The 25,103-nt window shown below is 40.6% G+C and overlaps 1 protein-coding gene and 2 pseudogenes across 2 annotated transcripts in view; all 3 read right to left on the minus strand.

Annotated features, from left to right (window-relative positions):
- Positions 1-25,103, minus strand: part of Nfe2l2 (nuclear factor, erythroid 2 like 2) — a 34,912-nt gene that overhangs the window by 5,804 nt on the left and 4,005 nt on the right. The gene's annotated exons all lie outside the window — the stretch shown is intronic.
- Positions 6,132-6,232, minus strand: LOC115067985 (annotated as a pseudogene).
- On the minus strand, positions 21,360-23,563 carry LOC103751803 (annotated as a pseudogene).

A 25,103-nucleotide genomic window follows, 5' to 3' on the forward strand; every position in this document is an offset into this window, starting at 1 on the left:
TACATGCCACCACACCTGGTCAGTATGCCCTTGTTTTTTTTTTTTTTTTTCTCTTTTTGAGACAAGGTCTCCTTGTAGCCGCAGCTGGCCTGGATTCACTAATGGAGACCAGGCTGGCCTTGACCTCACAGAGATCCACCTGCCTCTGCCTCCTGAATGCTGGGATTAAAGGCGTGAGCCACCACACCTGGCTATGCCCTTGTTTTGAATTTCCCGTAACAAGATCAGAAAAGAACACCTTGGTGGAGTCTTATTAAGAAATAGGAAGATAAACCAGGAAGGCTCATTAGGATCATTCGATATGATCCTAATCATAGGATCATTTGATATGAAACAGCACTAGACCCATGGAGACAGTAGTTCCGACAACTTAGCTTGTGCTTCCCACCAAATGGAGTTTCAGTGGACATTTACTTGCTCTTTGTTTTTCAGAAAGGGTCTCATGTAGCCCAGGCTAGTCTCAAACTCACTATGTAGCCATGAAGATGACCTTGAACTTCTGGTCCTCTTTTCTACCTCCCCAATGCTGTGATTCCAGGTATACACCACTACATGTGGCTGTCATGTAACTTCTTAATCAGTCTGAGCATTAAGTATGATCATAATGGCGCTTACAAAGATTTCAAAGAATTCTGAGAGATTTTCCTTTATACTTTTAGGCTTATACTACAAAGTCTGTAAAAAAAAAAACAAACAAACTTTATGTGTATGATTGTTTTGCCTCATGTATGTAAGTGCACCATGTGCTTGGAATGCCTGTGGACCCCCTGGATCTGAAGCCAGAGGTGATTGTTAGCCACCATGTGGGTGCTGGGAGCCAAACCTGGATCTTCTTCAAAAAGCAGCCAGTGCTCTTAACTGCTGAGCCATCTCTCTAGCCCCAAGAAAACTGCTTTTTAAGAACAACCTAAATTTTACACAACTATTACTTTGGATTGCTAAAATCACTTTCCCAGTCAAGTACAAACCAAGGCTGACCTGCTTAACTTCAGACCAGATTGGCCATCTTTGAGATGAAATGGCTATAGGACTAATAAATTTAGACATTCTGATCAAATTCAGAACACAACAACTGGGGGGGGGGGCGTTGTCATGGGTAATGTTTTAGAGTTCCACACAAGCTTCAGAAGTAAAAGTAAAATGTCTGCAGAAATTTGAGGGGTTTTTTCCCCTTGAGAGAAATTTGAGGCTGGCCTCAAACTCCAAGCAATCCTCCTGCCCCAGCCTCCCAAGTGTTGAGATTACAGGCATGAGCCACAACATCCTGGCTTCAGATACTGGATACTATATGAAACATTTCAAAGTATTGTATTAGGGAAAAGAAATGCAGAAGTCTCTTAACACAAAGCACTGCCTGAGAATCCCAAAGCCTCAGTGCTGTGTTCTGTGATGACCAAACAAGCAGTAAGCATTTCCATCAGGAGCCCTGTGACTGGCACATGACTTACACCACAAACGACCCATCTCTGACCTATGGCTCTATAAAGCCTGAACATTATCTAAGAGGAAATAATAGGGTGGAGCCTGTAACAAGCAAGAACATGACACCAGGCAGCAAGGAAGGGAAGTGTCTAAGGAAGAACTAAAACTGCTCTTCTGCCCAGAAAGCCAAAGCTTTGAAGAAATGCAGCTGCCTGAACCCACCCTCCGCATCCTCCCCTAAGAAGGAAGGCCAGTGGAAAATGTCACATAAGCAGATCTTGGGGAGGGAAAGGATAGCAGGGGATGGTTTGCACAGTATTCCAACAAATGTTTCCTTAAAACTGGTGAAAGTGCTGCCTAATGGAATGCAAGTGCTGGGGTGAGCCTTGTGGCATATGGAGCAAATGCTGTCTACCATTTACTGTTTGCATTGTTTGTCTTTTAGTGATTCCTGAATGTGTTCCAAATCATGTTGCAAACTTAGCTTACATAAAAGACAATAAGAAACATAAATGTTGGACAACTCATGCTAAATCATCATATGGCCTGACAGAAATAATCCTATTTAAAATGCACACATAATCATTTGTCACTGGGTAAAATGTCACCGATTTCAAGGAATTCTGAAGTTAGACAACTAATTCATGCCACTTTGAAACAAACAACTCTGTCCAAAGAGCAGACTTTGAAAGCCAAACTATGTTTCAAACCAATTTTAAGTACTTTGAGCAAACAAACATCTATCATGCACAGATACATTAAAAAAAAAAAAAAAAAAAAAAAAAACCTAAGTAAAGATGACATGATTCCCATTCTAAATTAAAGCCATTCGGTTACCTGAGGCTTTGGAAGTTTATCGCAGATTTAAAAAATCATTTTAAAAATTACATTTTCTTTTTTGCTGGGGTGAAGGGGTTGTGCACATGCCAGAGAGCATAAGAAGAGGTCAGAGGACAACTTGTAGAAACGGTTTTCTCCTCTACCATATAGGTCCCAGGGACTGAATTCAGGTCATCAAGTTTGGGAGCAGACACCTTCACCCACTGAGCCATCTCTCTTGCCCCCACAAAAATGATAATAAACTACTAAAACCAATAAATTGTATGTATTATTTAGCACAGAACAAAAACTGATCTTTGTTTCCAAATTTTAGTAAGGGTTAAGACATCTTGTTATTCCTTTTCTGTTTGTTTTTTAAAGGCATGTGGCCACCATACCGTTTTTTTTTTATTTTATGTATATGAATATTTTGCCTGTGTGTATGTAAGCACACCCATGTCATACAATGTCCGTGGAGGCCAGCAGAGGGTGTCAGATTCCTTGGAACTGGAGTTACAGATGGTTGTTAGCCACCTCACCAAATGCTGGGATTACAGGTGTACATCACATCCAGCAAGATTCTTAAAATCATGCATTTTCATTAAGAGAACAATAAATCTTAGTTTAAAGCTCATTTCTCTGAGGTCTCTCCTTCATCTAAATATTAGTTACTGAAATTCCCAGTCTATGATATACTTCACTGTGTTTTCCCTTCTTACATTTCATGTCTAGGCGATTATACTACTCACCTAAGCTAAACTTGTTTTTTTTTATCTTCCACAGACCATGCCCAAATACTTAATAAAAACAGAAAACATGAATTATATTGTACAGTCTGAAAGATATCCAAATAATAGCTATCAGAAACTTAAAAAGCAATGGGTAATGGGGTGCAGGGATGCCTGAATTTTAAAACACTAACACAAACTCCTTAATTTGCAAACTTTGTGGTCATAAGGCTTACTAAATAAAATGACACTGTGAAGATGCACTTTCAAAACATATCTTGCTTATGACTACTACTACTGTCTTTCTAAATATTTACCCCCTTCTCTGCATTACACAGTAGATGGTATAATGCCAACTGTTTCTCCAACAAGAATTTTAGAGAAGGCAGATGACAGGTCATTCATTACAGTTGGTGGTCCCATATCTAAATACTTTTGGTTTTATTGCACTGATTTTCTTTTTTCTTTTTTTTTCTTTTTTTTGGTCTTTTTCAGACAGGGTCTCCCTGTAGCCCCAGCTGTCCTGGAACTCACTATGTAATGTAGACCAGGCTGGCCTTGAACTCACAGAGATCCACCTGCCTCTGCCTCCTAAGTACTGGGACTAAAGGCATGTGCCACCATGCCCAGCTGATTTGCTAATTTTTAATTGTGTTGCTAAAATAACTGTGCAAAAGGTGATAAAATACATGGAATTAAGCTGAACATGGTGGTGCATGGCTTTAGTCCCAGCAGCACTCAGGAGGCAGAGGCAGGAGGATCACTGTGAAAGCTATGCCAGCATGGTTTACAGAACAAATTCTTCAGGTCAACTGGGGCTACAAGAAGAACCTGCCTCCACCACACTTGTGTGTGTGTGTGTGTGTGTGTGTGTGTGTGTGTGTGTGTGTGTGTGTGTTTTAAATGCAGAATTTGGGCTGGAAAGATGGTTCAGAGGTTAAGAGCACTGGCTGCTCTTGAAGAGGACCTGGGTTTGGTTCTCAGCATGCACCCAGTGGTTCACCTCTGTTTCAGGAATTCTGACACCCTCTTCTGGCCTCCATGGGCATTGCATACACATGGTGCACTTACATGCATGTGAAACACTCATAAAACTAAAACATAAAATTTAAAATACAGAAGAAATAGAATGTGTAGTCAAAAGGGGTCTTATAGTCATCTAAATCAAGTCTAAATATTCAATTTAATTTGTACATAACTATAGCAATGTTAAAAAAAAATGGTCTTGGCCAGGCATGGTGGCGCATGCCTTTAATCCCAGCACTCGGGAGGCAGAGACGGCGGATCTCTGTGAGTTCAAAGCCAGCCTGGTCTACATAGTGAGTTCCAGGGCAGCTGGGGCTACAGGAAAACCCTGTCTCAAAAAGACAAAAAAAAAAAAAAAAAAAAAAAAACAAAAAACTCGTCTTGCGTAAATGGGTTTTTTAAAATATAAACTGGTCTAGCAATTCATACTTAGCCAAGACTCAGTATGTTTTAATGCTCAGCTCTGATCCAAGTTTTCCTTACAGAAAAATCTTACTAAGGAATATTTCTTCAATATTCAACTAGAGATTTTAACCACATAAAAACTTCCAAATACAGTCAGTCATGGTAGAACATGAACATGTCTTTAATCTGAGAACTAAGGAGGCAGGGGCGGGCAGATCTCTGGGTGCAAGACTAGCCTGGGTCTACACAGAGTTCCAGGCCAGCAAGGGCTACATAGTAAGACCTTGTCTTAAACAAACAAACAAAACAAAACAAATACACACCAAGTGATCAATGACTCCAAAAGTTCAAAGCCAACATCACCAATGTGCCATTCAGGGTTGTAGAGCCATGCTCCATTCTCCTTTCTGTCAACCAGAAAGTAGGTCTCTTTCCTCAGTTAGACAGATTACTATGTGCAGATATTTTCATGGGCTGCTTCCTGTTCTCAAACAAGTTTCTCAGCAATGACTCAATCTAAGAAATATGATCTGGCCAGCTTACTGGAACTCTAAACCATTTTGCTTGTCTGCAAATGGCAACACATGATGCAAAGATAAAGCAAAACTGGAAAGAGAAGGCACTCATAACTTGGACTTTTTTATGATTTATTTGTTTTTATTTGTACAAGTGTTCTGATTGTTGGTATGTGTGTAGAGCCTGCAAAAGCCAGAAGGTGGGTGCTGGGAATTGAACCCAGGTCCTCTGGAAGAACAGCAAGTGCTCTTAACCCCTGAGCTACCTCTCCAGCCCCAGAACCTGGACTTTCTTAAGAGGCACCTTTGTAGAGGGGTCAAAATGAAATCACAAAGGAAAAGTTAATTTCCAAACAGTGGTGACCCCACTTGCTATACAATCTGCACAGCTCTGACTCTTCCATGAGAAGTTTCACACAGTTACTTTCTGGTTGTATTGGAGCAGGATGTTCCTGCAGGCTTCATAGAGGTTATGCAAGGGTGATCACTATTTTGCCAAGTGAATAGGTGGGTTTGACAAATTTTCTAATCTCTTGCCCATTCTTAATGTGCCACAAATGCATTCAATTCTGAACACTGTCCTCACACAGGGAAAGTACTTCTTGCCGTCGTGAGTAGTTGTTTTCATTTCTGTTAGAATGATTTTATAGGAAAATAAACATGCATACACACTCATGTTACCAACAGAACCTTCAGGAACACTGGGTCCACCTTCCTAACCTACTTTATCTAATCTACATGGAAACTGACTGTAGGTAGACTCAGGAGGCAGCTCAGATATCTAGCTTTATATCTAGCTGTCTACCACTCTGGACCTCTCTAACAGGGTCAGCCCAAGAAGATAGTCCTGAATCATGGAAGCTCTATAAAGAAACTTCCAAATGTCTCCAGGTTTTCCTTTTAGGCTCATATACCTCAAAAAACAAATTATTTAATCTTCAAGGTCATCTTCAGATCTAACTACTTAACAATTAGTTAAAAATAGAACAATCAGGACATTCCACCCAGGCTTGAGGGCTGGGTAAATTCAAAATGTTGCTGTCAGCCAGACACCCTGAGACCTTGAGAGACATGAAAATAATACATCACATATTACATATATTATAGACTATACAAGACACTTAGCTTTTAAGAAAAAAACACTACAAATACATTTAAAGAGTCTATTAGCTTTGTTTATTGTGAACTTTCTTGAGCACAAAATTTTTTGCCTTTGTAAAACATATAAAATGCATCAAATTTGCCTGTCATCCCTGCACAAGGGCATGCTAATGTATGCATAGTTCCAATTTTAGTGTATGTGATACTAAAGAGCACAAGCATGCAACAACAACAACACACCCTACAGTATACAGAAGTATAAAGAATGGGGAAAATCTTGATTTAAAATTCAAATATCCCTGTAACAGCCTTGTGGAATCACACGTGGACACTACCATATAACGACCTATTTTGCATTAAAAATGTGTTATCTTAAGATAGGACTTGCAGAACTTACAGGAAGTGTAATATATATATTACATATATAATATATATTATAACACACACACACACACACACACACACATATATATATATATATAAACTCAGTATGCTTTGACTTTAAAAAATTTTTTAAGGTCTGATTTTTTTTTTTTTTTTTGAGACAGGGTCACCCTGTAGCCCAACTGGCCTTGCATTAAAGGCATGTACCACAATGCCCAGCTTAAGATCTGATTTCCATTATATAATGTATGAGTGTTTTGCCTGCATGTATAAGTGCCTAGTGCCCGTGGAGGCCAGAACTGTAGTTAAGGATGGATGTTACTTGCCATATGGGTGCTGGGAACTGAACGATGGTCCTCTGTAAGAAGATCAGTAAATGCTCTTAACTGTTGAGCCATCTCTTCAGCTTCATGCCTTGTTTTATTTATTTGTTTGTTTCAGACAGTCTCCCTGAAGCCCCAGCTAGCCTGGAACTTGCTATGAAGACCAAGTTGGTCTTGATCTCACACAGATCACCTGCCTCTGCCTCTCAAGTGCTGAGACTAAAGGCGTGTACCACATCTGGCAGTTTTGCTCCTTTTTTGGTTAAAGTTAATTAACTAAAGATAATTGGGTCATATGGTAGTTGTATTTTTAATTTTTTGAGGAGCCTCCAAATTGATTTCAATAATAGCTATACTAATTTTTAGTTTCATCAGAGTAAATAAGAGTTCTTCTTGCTCTTAAAAAAAGTGCAAACATACAAGAAAGCAATTAGAGGCAGTAAGAATATACCAAAGCTACATCCCCACTCTTGTGTTTTTGATCTCTCTTCTTGATGGTGGCAGTGTTTTCTGCTGTCCCCTTCTACTGCCCTCAAGAGGCTCCAATTCTCTAGCTCAAGGAAAATTCTCGGCCTAAGAGACTTCCTTTCATGTAGACGAGTTGGAGTAACTCAGCTCACATGGGAATCACTGTTTATACCATATAGTCACAAAATGCTCCCACTGGAAAGGGTTGTCAAAATCACTCAGACAGCCCTTTTCTTTTACAAAGAGAAAAAAGGGGATAGAAGGAGAAATATCTTGCACAAGGTCAGAAGGGAAAGCATTCTAAAACTACCTCAGTCCACTTCTCTAATTTTATAATTCTTACCAAGTTGTCAACGACAAGGATATATATACCTTTGCTTTACTTTCCCTTTTTAATTAACTTCACTTTTTTTGGTTTTAACTTTTTTGTGTTTCTTTCAGAATGTGCCTGATGTTTGTGCACGTGTGTGTGCAATGTGCCTATGCAAGCAAGCAGAGGCTTGGGGGGGGTGTCCTCCTATCATCTTGTCTTACCCCTTTAAGGCAGGGTCTTTCCCTGAACCTAGAGCTTTTGTTTTTTGGCCAGGTGGGCATCCAGCAAGCCCCAGCGATTCCCCCCACCTCCCATAGCACTGGGGTTAAAGGCATGGATGAGACCATACCTAGTGTTACATGGGTGCTGGGACCCAAATTCAGCTCATGTGGCTGTATAGCAAGCACTCTTAACCTCTCGTGACATTTCTCCAATCCATAGATTCATGGTTTACAGAACTGTTTTCCTTCTGAGGGAGGAAGGCCAGGCACTGTCATCTTCATTTCTATATAAGCACACTGAATTGTTGGGAACTACCTGCCTCAAATCACATGTTCATCAACCAACAAAGCTAGGACTTCAGCCATGAACTTCTGACTCTAGGCCTCTAGGCCTGGGGAGAGGGAGAGTTCTCTTCACATACTCAGGCACCTTGGCAACTTCATGTTCACACCAAACAGGCAAAGGTCTAAAGGAAACTGGTTACCTACCCAACAAAGGCAACTTAGCAATAGGATCTACCCAACTTATATGCATAAGGAAACGTTTCTAGCTGAAATAAATCTTCCCCTAAAGTCAGTATCTGTTTCATACTATTTGTGTGTCTTATCAGGAGTTTTCTTACAGTAGTCTGACAAGACTAAATTATTTTAAGGCATTTCATTATCTTTTTTTTTTTTTTGTCTTTTTGTCCAAAAAGACAAAAAAAAAAGATAAACCAGGTTAGCCTCAATCTTATTATGTAGCCAGTGATGACACTGAATTTCTGATCCTTTGGCTTCCATATCCCAAGTACTAGGATTACGGGCATGTGCCACCACACCCAGATTTATCATCAGCGTTTTGTGTTCCTTTGGAAGATAGTTTACTGATTAGAGACATACAAACTAGAACATGATCACAGAGCTCTACATGTATTTCCTCTCATTTAATATATTTTGGATATGGTTCTATTACAGATCATGAATTGTCCCTTTAAAAAAATATTTTCAGACAGGGACTCACTCTGTAGCCTAGGCTAGCCTTGAACATGCAGTTATCCTGCCTCTGCTTTGTGGGTGCTGGGATTATGGGTATGTGCCAGCATGCATAGCTGTCCCATTATTATTATTTTTCTTTTAGTCTTTTTTAGACAGTCTCCCTATAGCCCTAGCTGGCCTGGACTCACTATGGAGACCAAGCTGGCCTCAATCTCACAAAGATCTGCCTGCTTCTGCCTCCAGAGTGCTGAGATTAAAGGTGAGTGCTGCCACACTGGCTTTGTCCCATTATTTTTATTAAAAAAATTTTTTTAAACGTGTAGGAGTGTATAGCCTGCATGTAGGTAGGTGCACCTGTGTTGTGAAGTCCCCAGAGAAGACAGAAGAAAGAGTCAGATCCCCTGGAACTGTAGTTCCAGACAGTTGTTAGCTACCATGTGGGTGCTGGGAATCAAACCCAGGTCCTCTGCAAGAGCAGCCAGTGTTCTTAACTGCTGAGCTATCTCTCCAGCTCCCATTATTTTTAATATCTGGCAAGCATTTCATTATATAGATGCATCATAATAATAAATTATCTAGTAACACAGAAATCTTCTGCCCAACTTGTTTCTAATCTTCTATTACAAATAATGGTATAATGAATATCCAAATAAATCATTTAATAAATGTGAGGACATATATGGGATAAGCACAAGTGGAGCTGCTAGGTCAAAAAATGTAAAGTATGTTTTTTTTTTTGTTTGTTTTTGTTTTTTGAAGTACTAGGGATTAAATTCAGCCTTGAGCACAAAACTTTCTGTGTGTGTGTGTGACACACACACACACACACACACACACACACACACACACAAATGAACACATAGTTTGTTCAGGGCCTCCAATATTTTGAGAACATTTCAGTATCAAGTACCCCTTACTATCTTTTAACAATGAAACTGCGACTACAGAAGAGAATAAACTTCCCCTCTGGAAGCATCAACCAGCACTTTTCAGCCACCAGTCTGTGCCCAACCATGCTCTAGTCAAGTTCCTGCTGAGCACTGAGCTGGTAGCACATCTACAAGATCAAACTTAAGAGGCCTTGGTGCACAAAGATAAATAAGGCTAGGTAAGTAAAGTCTCAAAAGAAGCAACACTCTAGCACTGCAAGCAAAACCAGCAGCCTCAGCCTAAGACAAGGCAAAGAGAAAAGAAAAGAGAAAAGAAAAAGTATCCAGCTAAGGCTGGCCCAATCACTGGCTCTTTAAAGCCTAGGAAAAGGTACCTTTCTATGGTTGTGCCTTTCAGGAATAGGTATCTGTCAGTTGGCCATTAAATGACATTTAGAACACATAGCTGACTGTAAAGAGAGCTAACAGTTATTTGGGAGACCACAGACCAATCCCCAGAGTTATAAATCAGAATTCTGAGGCCAAGAATGCTAAAAGGGTAACTGGTAACAGGTCTTATGTGACTGAGCAGAGTCCAGAAAAGTACATCTAGTCAACCTAACACAAACTGGATTTCTGCTAGACTTTTCCATCACAATTTCTACTACTAAAAATACTCATAAGGTACTATGAATTTCTCTGAAAATACGACATTTAAAAACTGCTGCCAGGCAGGTGAATCTCTGGGAGTTTAAGGCCAGCCTGATTTACATTGTGAGTTCCAGGCCAGCAGGGGCTTCAGGGAGACCCTGTCTCAAAAAAGACACACACAAAAAAACCCTGCTGCAGTGTGGTGGTACATACCTTGTAATCATGCACTCAAGATGCAGAAGCAGGAGTACTGATGCAAGCTGGAGGTCAGCCTGGTCTACATATCAAGACCTTGTAAAGACCTTGTTTCAGAAAAAAAAAGACACACTAAGGGCTGGAGCAGTTAAGAGCACTGGCTGCAGTCCAGGCCATGTACTCACTAAAAATCGGATGCACGTGAAAACCTGATTAGTCATACAAGACTTCCCAAGACTGGAAATCTAGTAACAATTCTTTTCTTCTTTGGAGCAGCTCTTGGACAGTGGCCCTGACAAAAAAAAAAACAAAACAAAAAACAAAACAGGGCTCCCTGTAGCCCAGCTGGCCTTGAACTCACAGAGCTCCACCCGCCTCTGCCTCCCAAGTGCTGGGACTACAGGCGTGCGCCACCATGCCCGGCTCACTTGCATCTTTATGTCATTTAATTTCTATGCCTCTCTGTATGAAGGTAAGTGAGATGAAAAAGGAGACATACAGAAAGGTAAGTGTTAAAGACTACACAACACATTGGCTACATTTACAGCGTAAGCAGCCCACCTCCAAACCTGAGGATTATGTTCATGTGAATCAAATCACCCTGGTACATCCTGACATACACAACCCTTTTTCTTTCCTCTCCCACACCTCAAAAAAACAAATGAAATTCTGGTTTGCTGGAAGCTTTGTAGTTGTGGATGGCCTCTTCAAGTCAGTTTTACAAATAACCATAAAAGCAGACCTCAATTTTTAAATGATATGACAACCCTAATTAAATTATCGGCACGTGATGGCAAATTCTTTCCCCTTAAGGATAAAAGCTATGGGTCTGGTTAAAAATCTCTGGCTTTAGGGAAAAAGGACAAAGTTAAAATGTGAAAATCAGCAGGATGGCGTTTTCCAAAGTAAATGATCACACAGTATGTGGGAACTTGTACCTTATTACTATCCCTCATTAAAGTGTTATTATTATATAGCTCAATAATGATCCATGATGAATATCTAATTGAACACTATCTACTAACAGGAGAATACCATCACATTCCTTACCACCTGTAATAGTGACTTTTCAAAGGAATGTGTTCATTTGTACCTGGTAGAAGCTGAAGCTATTTGAAGCTCTGGTTCACTGTGCTACCAAGTCAAGCCAGGATCTAAAGTAACAGGCTGTAAAGATTATCAGGTTCTGGGCCCTACCTGGGACTGGACCCCTCATTTTATAGGAACCTTTGGCCTTGGGTCCTCTGCAAGAGCAGCCACTGGCTCTTAACCACTGAGCCATCTCTTCAGTCCCTCAAAAATTATTTTAATATTTAACAAAAAATTGTGACATAGAAATGACAAATACATTCAAACACATGATAACAAACCTTAACCAACAAGACAGTAGGAAACGTAGTCCTACCAAAACAATAAAGGCATGCCTATAAGGCCAGGCCCTAACTCCTGAGCTATGGAGCCCTTGTCTGAGACATATTTAACAGAAAAGGAATTTATACTTTTTGTTTTTCAATATCAAAGTTCATTAAAATTTAAAATCCAGTTCCTCATTTGCATTCATCATATTTTAAGTGCTGCAAAGTAACAAATGGCTAGGGACTACCCTGGTGGCCTTGCAGCTATGCAGCAGCTACAATGTGGGTCTTATCCACTCCTTAGGAGTCATTCTATCTAACCAGATGCTTCTGAGTGGCAAATGACTTCCTGAGGATACAGTGAACACACTTTGAACATCAGCCCTTCCAAACTACTCTAGGGGTCTGTTAGCAATTATTTGAAGAAAATCTACCCCAATAATCTGAAAGCGCTGATATGAATCTCAATCAAAAAGAGGGCTCATAGGGACTAACTTGAGTTTTTTATATTATTCAGTAATGTTATGATCCAGGAATGAGATGATTAGCATAATTATTGCAAAAGTCATGTGAAGAATAGACAGAAATAAGGGACTTAAGATACTTACTCTTTGTTCCAACTAAAAACATAAATTAATCCTCAGTTTAGAAATTGTGTGTGTGTGTGTGTGTGCATGTGTGTGTGTGTATATATATATTTTTTGGTCTTTTTGAGACAGGGTCTCCCTGTAGCCCCAGCTGGCCTAGAACTTGCTATGTAGACCAGGCTGGCCTTGAACTCATACAGATCCTCCTGCCTCTGCCTCCCCAGTGCTGGGATCAAAGGCGTGTGCCACCATGCCCGGCCAGAAATTATATTTCAAATACCTTCAGATATATACATTTGAAAATCCACAATGGTACTCACTGTTATAGCTGAATGCTTAGCAGCAATTTGGGGCCTTAAAAAGGAATGCTAAAGTATAAATGTTTCACCCTCTTAACATAGACATCTTTTCCTTAATGTTAACTTTTTATCTTGTTTTTTCATATTTTATATTTATTTATGTAATTTTTTTTTTGTCTTTTTTTTGAGACAGGGTCTCCCTGTAGCCCCAGCTGACCTGGAACTTACTATGTAGACCAGGCTGGCCTTGAACTCACAGAGATCTGCCTGCCTCTGCCTCCCAAGTGCTGGGATTAAGGGTATGCGCCACCATGCCCAGCTTATTGATGTAATTTTTATTTTGTGTATAAGCATTATGTCCGCATGTATCTAAGTGCACCCATGTCGTGCAGTGCGCAGAGGACAGAAGAGGGCATCATATGTCCTGGAACTGGAGTTATAGACAGTTGTTAGCCACCATGTGGGTGCTGGGATTCGAACCCGAGTCTTCTGCAAGAACAACCAGTGCTCTCAATCTCTGAACCATCTCTCCAGTTCCAATGTTAATCTTTTCAATGAAATCCATCAAATAATTTTGTGCAACAGTGGTCACATTAAGATTTAAGAATGAAAGATTACAGTGTGGAGATTCTAAGTCCAGACAAAGGTAGGCATTATATAGCATAATAAGGCCACCACTGATCATATACTTTCTACGAGCTCAACACTGTTCCAAAAATTTGTACCGCCTTGTCTAGATGCACCGCAATCCACCAGGTGGGCAGTATGTTATTGCCATTCTGGAGTAAGGAAATGGAAGCACAGAGAGGTTTAGTACTTTTGCCTGCAAACATCCATCTCATACACTGTGGCAGTGAGCTTCAAAGCAGGCACAGTTATCTCACACAGCCTGAATTCTCACCCACTCCAGAAATGGGCTTGTGCTCCACAGCTCACCTTCTTTGTGGAGGCTGCTTGAGCAGTGGACAGCACAGTGGCTTGGAAGACTTGAGGGGGCCTCTGCTACTCTAAGTGTATGAGTGACTGTGTCCAGCCACCTATCCCCACCATGGAGTCAATCACAACAGAAAGCCAAGACAGTACCAATCCTCACAGAAGAATCCTTTCTATGAGAAAAGTATGTCAATGCTCTTAAAAATATAAAGGACAAGGCCAGGATGTGGTAGTAGCACTATTAATAAATCTAACTCCTGTTGCAAATGTCAGTGACTGTGAGAAGCAGCTACTTTTTATGCTTCTGCATCTAGCCACTACATGAAAAATAGAAGGTGAGGCCATAACTTGTTTATGTATCTAGCATCTGCATAGCAACAAATGGTGCAAATCTAAAAACCTTTTAGCTGTGTCATCTCTCTTCAAGGGTCTCAGAAGGCTTTCTTTTCCTTCATTGCTCAGCTATTTTTAAAGGCTAAAGTTATTTAGAGAGAGTTGATACAAAACAGTATTTAAAGCCTTTAAAGAAGGGGTGGAGTAGGCAAAACACAAGGAGATGGGTTGGCTCAGGTTGCATTTGGAGTGAACCTTCTACTAAATCCACTACTGCTCCCCAAACTTTTTTGGCCAGGACATTGGGTTTCTAGGCCCACAACCCCAGAGAAAGAAATTCTGTAAGCAAAGGAGCAGCTCTGGAAGGAATTCTATGAGATGACAAAAATCCACATAATAACAGGAGAACCAGCAACAGGCTAGAGGATCCCTAGAGGAGCCTGGGCAGTGTGTGTGGCCTCTGCTGGGCTGAGGGACACAAAAGGCCTAGCCAGGGGTTGGTTTTCTGTCTTGGGAGACTTCAGTTTCCATCTGAACCCCATGCAATAAGGTTATGGTGTGTGTAAAAAAAGACTGCAGGAAAATGACGCGTATAGCAAAGAATACAGCAGAGTAGGGATGGTTGAACTCAAGACAGCTAGAAATGGAGGAGGGATTTTTTTTTTTTCCAAGTGGGCAACAAAACCTCAAAATGCTACACAGTCAAATGTCCCTGAGAAAGACAGATTAAAACAGCCATAGCTACCACTTTTTGAATGTCTTCTGTGTGCCAAATCACATTCCTAGCTGTTTATTTTACTGAATTTAAAGGCTACTATACTATAGATATGACCCACAATAATAAAACCCTACCATAAAAATATATCTGTATAACTTCTCTAGGTTTCAGTTCTTCACCGAGAGAAGGCTCTTTATGTAACAGGGTGTAATAAGACTGTAAGACAAAAATAGTTTGTTTAAGCACATAGTGCCATGCCCAGCACCAGGAAGAGCCCAGGACACTGCTAGCTGCCACATTTGTTTGTTTGGGGCTCACAGGCAAAGCCCACAGGAGAGGAGAGGATCTGTCTCTGTTTTTAATTTTCCTGGGTGAATACTGATAATCACTGTGACTGGAAGCCAGGAAAAAGAGGGCTATAGATGACTAAAGACAATAAACTTAACTCAGAAGGGCAAAAGAGAGACTTCCTTTGTGCCACTTTGGGGGAAGAAAAGAATCTATTCTGAAAGCAAAGTAGCAGTCTGGTTGACTTCACCTCTCCTTCCATCAATGGAAACGAGCACATTGCTTGATGAGTTTCTACTGAAACATGCAAAGAGCGGGCCTTATATGGTTGAGCACAGCCAATTTCATGTTGTAACTCAGAGAAGAAAATATACTCCCTTTATGAAATTTTTTGGGGTGTGGGAGGTGAAGCAGAGTCTTATGTAGCTCAAGCTAGCCTTGAACTCCTGTTCCTCCTGCCTGTACTTCCTAAGTGCTGAAATTCCAGGTATGTACCACCATCCCTGGTTAAAAACATTTTTTAATTGCAAAAGTACAATTTTGTTACAATGACAGATCCTCAGTAGATGGGCTGATGGCAAATGGATCAAGCCATTGATAGATCACTCACAAGAGAGCAGGAGTTATCTTCCAGCCTCCAACCTGCCCATCTTCTGAATATCCACAAACACTTCCTGTCCATATCCAACTCAGGTACTCTGCCTGTTCCCAAACCTTCCATGGCTTCCAGGTGCTTTGCCTAAATCTGAGACTGCACAAAAGCACCAGAGACTCATTATCCCCAACCCCCTGCCCAAGTTAACGTTTTTAATACATGCAATGCTGGAGTCCAGCTCATGCTTGCCCTGTTGCTGGGGCTTCATGCAGGAGCTTTTAGGCTCAAAACAAATGAAATCTACAAGCTTAAAATTTAAAAACCTAGTGAAAATGCTACCTACCCTGGTCCTCTCTTGAGTACCCCAGGTAGAAGTGACATTTTCACGTGGCACTTGTCATGTCTCCAGTCATATAGCACAAACTAGTACCAAGTTCCTAGAGGGTAGTTAAGGGACTCCTTTCTCACATTTATTGAGCAACTATTAAACACCAAGCATGGTACTAGGTATCAGAAGAATGCACATCCTGGGGAAAAGAAGACAGCCATTAACCAAGCTATATTAACCATGATATAAAGCACACCCTATAATTCAGGAGTCCAGTCAAAAGTATATATTAATTAGAAAGGGCAATTTCAAAAACAGATGTCCTTGAAGAACAATTGTACTATCTCAAAATTTAAAAAACAAAAAACCTTCAAGCTATGCAAATCCTTAGGGCACATAGATGCCTCATAAATATTTGTGGAATGATTAAGTATACATTATTTAGGCTCAGAATCCAATATTTTTCATTGTATATCTAAAGTGCCTGAGGTTATTGTTCAAATTACTGAAGTAACAAAGGGATTTTCTTTTTCATTTATGACCAACCTACTAGTCACAGAAAAATTATTTAACTTAATTCCCATAACAATATTTAATTACTGAGTACTCTACTAGAAATAAAGTATTCTATCTTAAGAACAATTAACACATACCCCCTCAACACACCTTTGGGGGAGTAGAGGGGGGCTGCCAAACTTGAACCTAGGGCCTTGTGCATGCTAGGCAAGTGCTTTACTACTTTCCAGCTTCACTTCCCGTCTTAAGACTGAGTTGTTTTCTGTTTTTTGTTTTTTTTTGGTCTTTTTGAGACAGGGTCTCCCTGTAGCTCCAGCTGTCCTGGAACTCACTATGTAGACCTGGCTGGCCTTGAACTCACAGAGATCTGCCTGCCTCTGCCTCCCGAGTGCTGGGATTAAAGGCATGAGCTACCACGCCCGGCCAAGACTGAGTTTTCAAAAGAGAACAAATGTGACAGTATCTCGAATCTCGAAACATTCATTAAAAGAACTTTGTAATCTGGATGCTAGGTATGGTGTTGTAGGCCTATAACCTCGGAATTCAGGAGGCAGAGGCCTGAGGACTGTGAATTTGAGACCAACCTTAGCTACATAGCAAGTCTGTTCAGAAAGCTAGTAAAGGAATTTTGCAATTTAGGTAGGTAGTTTTTTCAAAAAATTAACCCATCAATCTAATTTGCTGATTGTTTTTTTCTTTACGGACACTAATTAGTTCCCTTAAGACAGTCAGAAAAAGGATGAGTTTGCATCCATAGTCAAGCTTTTTTTCCCTGAAGCACTAAGCTATTACCCCGGCATCTCCACCTACTCAGTCATTCCCCTAGTCTAGCCTCAGTATTCAGACTTTTTCAAGTAAAAAGTGTATGGAGACACATAAAATATGGCATGATTTTTAACTCTGTCTCCTTATAAACTAAAATAAGAACAGCATTAAGACCATTTTTTAGGGCCAATTCCTTGCAGCTGCAGACCTGTGCATTAGTGCATAACTACCATATCAAGTAACATTGCTCAGTGAAAAGTGTCTGGACAAGTCATTCTACCGGAGTAAAGAAAATGTACCCAGTCTCTGGAACTTTCTATGATCTTCTCCCATTACCTTCTTTCTCGATTAAAAGGAACAAACAGGTTGCCATTTGGAGAGATAGTGGCTTTCCCTATGAAAAAGGGAGTAACAGTCTATCAACATCCTGTAGTGGTCTCCCTGATACAAGCAGCCAGGAGTGTTGTAAGTATGCAAGGCAGAGCGTGGGGCCTTCCTGACAAACACAATGATGCACCCAGGACCATGGGATTGGCCTCTACTTCATGGAGAAGTTGGGTCCAGGCACACACAGTGGCCCTGTGGTAAACACTGAAGAAACTGGAAGTAGGAACTGTCTTTGTTACTGTCTCATTCTTTGGTAGCTAGCAAAATAAAATATTCATCGTCTTCAGAGGACAGAATGAAAAGGGAGAGGAGTAAAACAGACCAGGGAGAATAGGGAGGGTAAGACCTTCCAACTCCCTGTTCTGCTACTTGCAAATAGCATGAGCCAGGAAAATGGCTTAGCCTTTTCAAATAGCTTTTGTCATCTAAAAAAAGGTGTATATACATAGATTCTTATTGTGTGTGATATGTTCGTGGGAATACCTGTATACAGCTCATATGTGGAAGTCAAGGTCAAATTTGGAATTAGTTCTCTCCTTCCATCTTTACATAGGTTCCAAGGATAGAACTCTGGTCATCGGGCTTCTATGGAAAGTACTTTACATGCCCATCTCACCAGCCCCTACATAGACTTTTGTCAAGAAAAAGAATACGTCTAGGGTCTGATACTATTAGCAGAATTTCAGTAAATGGCCAGTTCCCCCCCACCCCCCAGGAAAAGACCAGTTCTGATGTGTAGTGTACCCACCATATCTATGGGTTTCACATTTGCAGATTCAAATAACCCTAGATGAAAATATTTAAGAATTGCCTATGTACTGCATATGCTTTATTATTCCCTAAACAATACAATAATAATTTACAGAGCATTTGCATTGTATTAGGTAAGAAAATTAAAGATGATTTACAGAGAAGAGAGGAGAATGTGTGTAGGGTATATACAAATACTGCACCAATGGACAAAGAGAACTTGAGCATCTTGTGGAGTTTAGTATTACACAGGTTCTAGAACCAAAGGTCCTAGGGCAATAGGGGACACCAAAGTTGGCTCTCTTTACAACATAGAAAGTGAATTAGAAACATGAACAGAAATGAAATAATAATTGTTTCCTCTGTCTCCATTATCATCATCTGCAGCACATATACACATTGACACTTTACAGCACAATTATACCTTATCAAGTGAATTTTAGACACTTAAACATACAACACCCACAGACACCTGGAGCTCAAGACTTCCTGAGGCCAGGACAGGAGACAATGAGCTTCTATCTAGGGACATCATCTTTACATCTCTGGAGAGTAAAGACTACCTGTGAAGGTGAATAAGAAGAGACATAAGGTTGCCCAGGTTTTTTTGTGACACCTCACCTCCACACACAGGGGACAACCCCTGGATCACAGTTAGAATCAACTGCTCTCAGGACTCTCTCAAATATGCAGCCAGGTAGAGATGTTTCTAGTGACCTATTAAGACTCAGTCTCTAGAGAAAGCCTGCTCACAGCCTGGGAACCACAGAGAAAATAGCATGTGGGTTAGTGGGGTCCCTCCACCCAGCAGCACAAAGAAAACCAGACCTTTGAGACTGGTTTTTCACCCTGTATCTCACTATTTCATTGATGATTGCCAGGAGCAAAATAACATATTCAAAAGTGTAAATATTAAAAAAAAAATTTATGTATATGAGTGTTTTGCCTGTGTCTATGTTAGTTTACCACATGTGTGCAAACCTGCAGAGGCCAAAAGAGAGCATCAGACACCTGGGAACTGGAGTTATGGTCAGTTGTGAGCTGCCATGTGGGTGCTGGAAGGGGACCCAGTGCTCAACCAGTGAGACATCTCTCCAGTCCCCACCTCCCCCAAACTGGCAATTTTTCCTACTATGAACAGAAAATGGTAAGTTCATTTTGCATAGTATTCATCACCAAGATTTTAATGGTTTAAAACAAAAACAAAAATTGGTTAGGTTTTTAAAAAAAATAAAAATAAAAAAATAATGGGACTGAAGAGATGGCTCAGCAGTTAAGAGCACTGGCTGCTCTCGCAGAGGACCTGGGTTTGGTTCGCAGCACCCACACGGTAGGTAACAACTGTCCCTAACTCCAGTTGCAGGGGATCTGACATCCTCTTCTGACCTCTGTGGGCAATATACAACATGAGTGCACTTAACATACATGCAGGAAATACAAGCATATATATAAAACAAAATAATAAATTTAAAAAAAAATCAATGATTCTCAACACTCTCTAATTGCAGAATCAAGAACCCTGGCTTGCTAGGCATGGTGGCTCACATCTGTAATACTAGTACTTGGGAAGCTGAGGCTAGAAGATTGCCATGAGTTTGAGGCCAGCCTGGGCTACAGTAAGAGAGCCTGTCTCAAGAAAATAAAAATAAACTCCTGGCTCCAGTACTGGAAAAAAGAATCCAGATCCTTGCTTGGTCATCAAGAACTCAGCAGCTATAATTCCACTGTGCAATCACAGTGCTGCACGTGTTCGGCTCACAGGAGACAACAACCACAGGAGCTGTTTCCCCTCAGTTCTAATCCCTTGGGCTGGGTAAAGGCTGTCTGCACCTGTGTGCACATTCATGTTGAAGTAGAGGATAAAGACTGCCAGATCTGACATAAAGAGAAATTCCATACACCTTTCTTCAGTAGGCCAGCCACTTTCTTTCATATACAGTCGATATAGCCCTAATGTTCAGACCATACCAACATAGGATGCACTAACCCACTCCAAATGTCAAAACTTTTAAGAACAATAAATCAAGGTACCATTTTCCCCCAAATTTCAAAACACTAGGAGATAAACACCAGCCAATTTCCTGATAGGTAACTAAATATACCCCTCCAAGGGCAATGGGCAAGGCTGGATGAGGTGTGTCAAGGGTATACAGACCAACAGCTAGGTCAGCCTCAGAGGCCACACCTAGATCTCTCAAGTGGGAATGTTATGCAGCAGCCCCTACTCCACCTGCACCCATGCACCCATAAGCAGTACGTTTCCAGTTCCAAATATGATGTAGAAAATCGCTCAGGCAGGGTAAGTAGTAATCACTATGCTCAGGATACAAAGTTGGAGCAACCAAAAACAGGAGCTGTCGTTTGGAGATTCAGGAGTTTTCTTTGTAATGGAGAAGATAACAAGGCCAAGGAATGAAAAGCGTGCAGGAATCCACACTGAGCACCATCCCAGCATAAGCATTCCACCTCCTCACTGCCTGTTTGTTTGTTTGGACACAGAGTCACACTCTGCAGCCCATGTGGTCTCCAACTGCCTGTAAAGTTGGGATTACAGGAGTAAACTACTACACGCCCAGCTTTCACTGTGTTTTTTTTTTTTGTGTGTGTGTGTTTTTTTTTTTTTTTTTTTTTTGGTCTTTTTGAGACAGAGTCTTGCTGTAGCTCCAGCTGACCTAGAACTCACTATTCAGACCAGGCTGGCCTCAAACTCACAAATACCTGCACCCGTGTCATGCAATGCTGCAGAGGTCAGAAGAGGCCTTCAGATTCCCGCATTAAAGACATGCGCCACCATGCCCGGCATCAATCTTGTTTTTTATTAAGGAAAAAATTACATAAATATGGCACTAGCTCCTGTAAAACCCTGTGGATGCTGGGAATCAAATCCGGGTCCGAGTTAAGAGCAGTCAGTGCTCTTAACCACTGAGCCATCTCTCCAGCCCTTCTATGCTATTCTTTTTTTTAAAAAACAGTTTAAAGGGGGCTTATTTATTGTCACTGTTCCAAATGTACAAAAAATGAGAAAATAACCCCCCAACTCAATTCCCCCCACCCCCACAACATTCTTCCCAACAAATAATTTTCCCCCAAACCACAAACAAACTGGTACTGGTATTTCCATAAACAGTGCAGCTAAGAAACAGTTTAGAGAAAATTTAACAGGATTCAGATTATATCCAATTATGTCTTCTCCAATGGTTTTCCCGTCTCTGGTATAAGAGTCCTTTCACAAAGTGGTAGGTTTGGCTGTTGCTTTAGAGATCCTCTTATGCCTTCTTTTTCTTCTTCTTGGGTTTTTCTTCTTGAATTACAGGTGGGTTTGTAGCTTCTCGCTGTAGATAGCTAATAAAATCATTTAACTCATGGCTACACTACCTTCATACTTCTTTGGACTTAGCTTCTTGTTGGCTGGTGAGAAGTAGATGGTAGGAAAACCTCTGACTTCGTATGGAGAAGGCACATCATTGGCTGTGGTATCCATCTTTGCTATGACAATATTTGGATCTTTGCTGAGCTTTTCTCCCAGTTCTTTGTATTTGGGCTCCAGACTCTTACAGTGACCACACCAAGGAGCATAAAATTCAATCAGCACATCTTTATCTTCATTATTCACTATTGCATCAAAATTTTCTGCTACCATTACCTTGACAGGCCCATCGTTGCTCTCTGGGTAAGTTCAGACTTCAGGTATCTCTTCAGACTGCCATCAAAGTAATCCCGCAGGAATCACTCAAGAGCCTTGCCATCCAGCAAGAACTCCTCCTGCATGACAAACTTCTCTCCTTTAGCAGTTCTGATAGCAACAACAGGAATCTTTCCAGTGGTGCTTTCGAAGCCAAAATCAGAAAGTTCATGGCTAAAGGTTTTTTGGCTAGCTACTGCAAAGTTGAATTTATGTCCAGCATCAAGGAATTTCCTTGCCACCATCATTACCCTGTTTCTCCAGTAGTTGGAACCTTTAGCATTCTTTTCATAGTCCACATCATAGTAAGCTGTAAGTCCTGCCCTGTATCAAATCTTTCTTCTGTCATGTGAGGACAGATACTGAAATTGCTTTCTTGAATAAACTTTTTAATCTTGCCACTAGTCATTTTCTGTTCAGTATATGCCACAGTTTTGTCCTCAAACTTCTTAGTAAGGTGGGAAGAATGAAATAAGGTGACACCCTCTCCATTATCATCATACTCCTCCACCAGAGACTCAACATTGGTGTGTGCAAATCGGTAGTTATCTCTCAAGTTGCTGGCAGCTTTTAGGAACTCGGAGTGTGCTTCACTAAATAAATCCCTGAAAAAACCCACCACAGCGGCATCTTTATCACTAATGAACTTCTTAAATTCTTCCTCAGACCTGAGAGGAACAGAAGCTGGACCTGCCTGCTTCTTCAGGTGGCTGACAATTCCATGGGCAGTCCTAGGCCCATCATAAGCACCTGCTTCTTCACCATCTCTGAATATTTTAAGGGTTGGGTAGCCACTAACGCCACATTTATTACAGGTATTCGTGTTGGCAGTACAATCAACCTTTGCTAATGGGACTATTCCTTTTAATCTAGTTGCTGGAGCTTCTTACTCAGGGGTAAGCCTTTGGCTGTTGTGCGCTACGGCCGGCAGGCTGGGTCTATATGCTATTCTTAAATGATCTGGATTGCAGGCTGATTGTCCACTGTCAAGACTCTTGAAACCATGGAAAAGTTCTACTGATTCACTTGGAGAAGGCCTTCTGATAACAAGGTCACCATCCAAATCTTCACAAGGTATTTTAAAAGCTCACATCATATTTATTGAATTTCAAACATTCTCCAGGTACCTTGAAACACAGCCTGTGATCAAACATAAAAACACTTCATTTCATGTTTTAAATAAGGCATCCTAACCAGCTCTTCTAAGTCACTGCACAAATGGCATCAAGCACTATTGAGAGTTAGCCAGCTCTCAATCCTCACTGTAGTTATAATCCAATGGGAAGCCTTAAAACATAGCAATGTCTAAACATACCACCTAGAGATTAACTGGCTGAATGAAGAATACAGCCTGTGCATCAATATTTTAAATACAGGTGGTAAGTCTAATAAATAAAGAAGTTCAGAAATACAGAAAGTAGAAATAACTCAAATGCTCCTCAAATTGAAATGGGATATGTCCACAAAATGTAATAGTATTCAGGAAAAAAAGGAGCAACATACATTATAATAAGATGAATCTCACATTGGGCCAGAGGTGATGGTGCATGCCTTTAATCTCAGTACTTGAGAGGCAGACGCAGATGGATCTCAATGAGTTCAAGGCCATCCTGGTCTATATAGCAAGCTTCAGGCTAGCTAGTGCTACACAGTCCTTGAAAAAAAAAGCCAGTCACAGAATGGTATGGTAAATATTGTATGGCTCTATTTCTATGAAATGTCTAGCATGGGTAAATCCAGAGGGAAAAACAAATGAGTGGTTATCAGGGGCTTAGGGAGTTGGGAGAAAAAGGGAAGTGACTGCTAGTGAGTAAGGGGTATCTTCTAGGAGTGATAAAAATTAACTGTAGTGATGGCTACATAACTATAAACACACTAGACTACTGAACTGGTTTTAAATGGGTAAATTACGAGGTACATGAATTATATTTCATTTAACAGATTCTTTAGAAGGCAGACTGTTGCTGGATTATAAATGATGTAAGAGTGAGTTAAATATCAAGGGGATCTTCAAAAGATGGGCTTGGTGCTTGCTCCAAATTCTGGATTTGTCTTCATACTATCATGGTCTAGACCAAATAAGCTTACATTCTAACACAGAGACTTTCAGAGCTAGGGAGCTAAGCCCAGTAACAGAGCAGATACCTATCAAATGTAAGGGCCTGGGCTAATAATGTCCAGCACTTCAACTTCCCACACCTGACCAGGGGATCAAGCACAAGGTTTTGCAACACACAGTGTTATTATACATATGCTAGGAAAGTGATGGGTTAAAATTTTAGTGCTTTCCATTCTGAGTTAATATTCCTAATATTATAGCAGGGTAAATATAAAAAAGCCCAATTTAGGATTTTGTTTAAGAGGATTGGCTTGGGTTTTTTGGGGGGAGGGGCCCATATAAGAATGGCACTGGGGGCTGGAGAGATGGCTCAGCAGTTAACAGCACTGACTGTTCTTGCAGAGGACCCGGGTTAGATTCCCAATACCCACATTGCGGCTACAAACAGTCCTTAACTACAGTTCTAAGGGAATCCGAAGACCTCTTCTCATCTCCACGGCATTGCACGACATGGGTGCACTCACATACATGCAGTCATTACACTCATACACATGAAATGAAAATAATAAAATATTAAAAAAAGCACTGATATTTTCTATAATGCAAACACTGTACACTTGGAATGTATTTTTTGCTTTCATTTCTATAAAACCACTGTCAACTGTAGAATTCTTGGCTTGTATATTAAAGCCCTTTTGACAAATGTTTGTTGGCACATATTTAAATATCTATTATTTTTATTTTATGTGTACGAGTATATTGCCTACAAGTATGTAAGAGTACCCGTGTTGTGCAATGCCTGCAGAGGTCAAAAGAGAGTACTGGATCCCCTGGAACTAGAGTTATGGACAGTTGTTGGCTGCCATGTGGATGCTGGGAACTGAACCCAGGTCCTCTCTAAGAGCTGCCAGTACTGTTAACTGCTGAGCCATCTCTCCAGCCCACTAATACTTATTTAAAAGCAAATGGCAATGAAATTTCAGTAGCTCCTGGAAATCAGATTATCAAAATATAAACTCTTCTCCATTTTACAATACTATACATTTTACAGCCATAGATAAAGTACTTCCGCTAGTAAATTTGTCTCGGT

This window comes from Nannospalax galili, unplaced genomic scaffold (genome assembly GCF_000622305.1).
Source record: "Nannospalax galili isolate Female #2095 unplaced genomic scaffold, S.galili_v1.0 scaffold346, whole genome shotgun sequence".
NCBI classification, from domain to species: domain Eukaryota; kingdom Metazoa; phylum Chordata; class Mammalia; order Rodentia; family Spalacidae; genus Nannospalax; species Nannospalax galili.